The 3,796-nt window shown below is 38.3% G+C and overlaps 1 protein-coding gene and 1 non-coding gene across 2 annotated transcripts in view; one reads left to right on the forward strand and one right to left on the reverse strand.

Moving 5' to 3' along the window:
- SORCS1 (sortilin related VPS10 domain containing receptor 1) overlaps positions 1–3,796 on the reverse strand; it is a 682,844-nt gene that overhangs the window by 444,750 nt on the left and 234,298 nt on the right. The gene's annotated exons all lie outside the window — the stretch shown is intronic.
- Positions 601–703, forward strand: LOC122150054. Its single transcript, XR_006163461.1, has one exon. It is a non-coding gene; the product is annotated as a U6 spliceosomal RNA (small nuclear RNA).

Genomic DNA, 3,796 nt, shown 5'->3' on the forward strand with positions numbered 1-3,796 from the left:
GATCCGACTCAATGGTAATGAGGTTGGTTTCGTTTGGGGTTTGAGTCCTCAAGGACAAGAGAAATCAGTAATTACTTAAGTACTTAACACACCCCAGAGGGAAGCTGAAAGAATGGTATGTTCAACATATATGAACCAGCCATGTATCCATGAGCATGTGTTTGCACACAAACACACATGCACTTGAACCTGAAGGCTTCAGGCAGGTAATCAGCTCATAGAAACACAGTTGGAGAAATCAGAAACCAGAGAATTAGGGGGTTGAACGTGAGGGGAGGCATCCTCCAGGGAACAGTAGATTTTGTTCTCCGGCAAGTCCTTCATCTCCCAATGACCTTCATATTCTGTAGCAGCCCACATAGCATTTAATGCAGTGTTTATTTATGTAATGTCCTTTGAAAGACACAGAATGTGAGTGATTTAAACACCCACTGCTCCTCCCCTGGGGAACTTAGAATACAAGACAGCCAATAGTGATGCAGACAGAGATAGGAGCACACAGATAATTGAATCAATGCGAGGCACCAAGGGAACTGTAGCACATGGGAAAGCTCCTGTGGACAGTGAGAAACTCCTCAGAAAAATATGCTATGTCCAGGCTTGATTCAGCAGCACATATACTGAAATTAGAATGACACAGAGAAGATTAGCTTGGCCCCTGTACAAGGATAACATGCAAATTCATGAAGCAATCCATATTTTTGTGAATCTAAGATGACTGGCCACCATATATATGTGTATATATATGTATATATGTGTGTATATATGTATCTCATAGCCAGTACCTGAAAGTGAAGGGAAATATGTTCAAGAACAAGTGGATTCTCATAGGATACATCCACAAACTGAAGACCAACAAGGCCCTCAAGAAGCTGCTGGCTGACCTGGCTAAATCTCATATGTCTAAAAGCAAGGAAGCATGCAAGCACTGTGAGGACTATAGTCATAGAGCTATGTCATACACACACACACACACACACACACATAATGAACAAAGTCAAACTTGTCAGCTTGTCAACTCTATTAGACCTAAGTTAGTTTCAACCTAGTTAGGTTGAAATGAACCTTAAAAACACAACCTTTGAACTTTTATTTGCCTTTCTCTTCAAGTTCACATGCATCATTAGATCAAAAAATGCACTGTTACATTGGGGGAATGTCAATGTCATAAAACACAATGTGTATGAAAGGCTGTATGGAAAATGAATTTGCTCTGTAAACTTTCACCCAAATCACATGATTTTCTTTTTTTTCAAATGCATTCTCTCCAAACTCTACTCATTTCAAAATGCCAAACTAGACAGGCAGATGATACTGAACTCTCAGACCCGCTTTCCTTATTTCTTCCTTTCTCTCTTTTTTTGAAAAATAAAAATAGAGACTAATTTCCAAAACATATATTCATATCTATTGATATTGATAAATTTTTATCTTATTTTTCTTCCTCTTGGTAATTTACTTTTCCCTAAATAATAGTATTTCCCTAAATAAAAGTATAATAGCTTTGGTGGTACAGTGCCTAAGCATTTGACTGCTAACCAGAATGCTGGTGGTTCAAACCCACCAGCCACTCTGCAGAAGGAAGATGGGCAATCTACTTCCATAAAGAAACCCCATTTGGAAACCCAATGGGGTCGCTATGCATCAGAATGGACTTGATGGGAGTGGGTTTTTTTTTTTTTTCTTCTCACATGATAGTCTATTTTAATGCACTGTATTGAACCAGGGAAAGAGAGGAAGATACTAAACCAAAAGTGATATAATTTTTCTAGAAAAGAGCCAGATATTTTTGTCAATTCTCCCAAGAGACTATCAGGATGAAATAATTGTACAAAATATGAGAAAATTACATATTCAAGTCAGGATATCTCTCTATATGGATAATGAAATAGAGAAACAAAACAGACTTGGACAAAGCCAAAGCATCAAGACATTTACATAACTGGGGCTAGGACAGGGGACACAGAGGCAAGCACCTCTGTGAGCTGTTTGGAGGATACAGATCATAGAAACCACGTGGAATGTCCTGTCCAGATTCCTTGTTTTACAGTTAAACAAACTATAAACCATGTTCTCATTCCCTTCCCTCCCCACTACAGTGCTCAGAGGCAAATGGAGATTTTATGCAAACCATCCTCTTTCAAGATAGTCCCTATTCAAACCAGATCACTTGATACATACATACTTGCAGAAACACAATGTAGAGAATTCTCAATATGGAGTTGAAAAATAACAGGAAAATATTTCTTACATTATCTTCTAAAAAGCTAGGAAACAAAGAAAGGAGATAGACTATTGGGTTGCATAAGAGATGGACAACCAGAGCTTGCTAGGAGAGGAATGGAAGGGGTATGAGGAATACAGATGTTCCCTTTCAACCCCCTGATGAAATTATCTGAGAAACAAAGATCTCCAAGCTCTCAAATCACCATCCATCTGAATTATACACACTATGTCAATATTAGGAGCTCTGGTGGCATAGTGCCTAAGGCATTTGACTGCTAACCAGAAGGCTGGCAGTTCAAACCCACCAGCCACTCCTCAGATGGAAGGCTGGGCAATCTACTTCCGTAGAGATACCGCCTCGGAAACCCAAGGAGGGGTCGCTATGAGTCGGATCTGACTCAACAGCAGTGCATTTTTAGTTTTTTTAGTTATCTAAATATTAAGAATCTTCCTATGCAAGAACCCACACACCAAGAGAACACAGCATTGAACAGCAAACTGCTTGTTAATGGTGAGGGGCCCCATCTGTTCCTATGCTTCCTTATATTTAGCTCCAATATAAAGAAATGAAACAAGTCTTTCCCTGTCCACTTCCCCAATGTGGTTTTTATGCTATTATTCAAGGGTCTGAAGAGGTCAACTCAAATTTAAAAAGTATTAATTTTCAAGGTTAATGCAAGATACTTACAGGAAGCTAATAAGTAGATACGCATATTATGGGGATCCAAGTGTCAGAACATGAACCTCAGTAAGACTCTGGCATATCTGAAAATCATTAAGATACTATCTTCAGTGTGGCCAGTTTTAGTAAAGACTATTGTTGAAAGAATGTAAACTTCTCTTTCTCTTTTTTTTATTTTCCCCATTCCTATCCATACAGTTGTTAGGTGCTGTCAAGTGGTCTCTGACTCATAGCAACACTATGCACAGCAGAAGGAAAAAGCACCCGGTCCTGAGCCAGCTCCATGATTCTTGCTACAATAAAAGTAAAAGAATAAAACTCTAGAGATAGTCATCAAGCTAAGGTCAAATATTTTTCCTTCCTATAGGAAAAACATGAAGTGGACCAGTGAGGAAGAGAAACATTTTATTCTCCTTCAAACAAACAAACAAACCACAAGCAAACAAAAACAACAGACTTCTCTTGCAGATCCTTTGTTTGCCTTGTCTAAGTGCCACAGTGAGGTGGGACACAATTTGCCTAAAATGAATCTCAAAGCTTAAAAAACCTGCCTTGAAACTGAAATTTAAAAAACACCTTGAAATCACAAGTAAAATGTGTCAGTAAAGGTTTCTGCTGGAGAGAATTTCCATAGAGGTTAAGTGATTCATACAAATCCCCTCCCCTTTAGTCACAGAATTAAGATGCTTCTGGGTAATTCTACTTCTAATTCTTTACAATGGCATCTATATGATGGGTGAGTGAGTCTAAAAATTGTTAATGCTTTTCCATTAAAAAACTGAAGTCAAGGTTAGAAAAGAACAGAAAGATCATCAACCACATCATTGGATATACAAATGGTGTAGGTTACACTTATCAAAGAATCAGTTCTTGTACACAGAGGTTTTT

The sequence above is a fragment of the Orycteropus afer genome, unplaced genomic scaffold (assembly GCF_000298275.1).
Source record: "Orycteropus afer afer isolate SDZICR_OR568_19922 unplaced genomic scaffold, OryAfe1.0 scaffold00082, whole genome shotgun sequence".
In the NCBI taxonomy this organism is placed as follows: Eukaryota; Metazoa; Chordata; class Mammalia; order Tubulidentata; family Orycteropodidae; genus Orycteropus; species Orycteropus afer.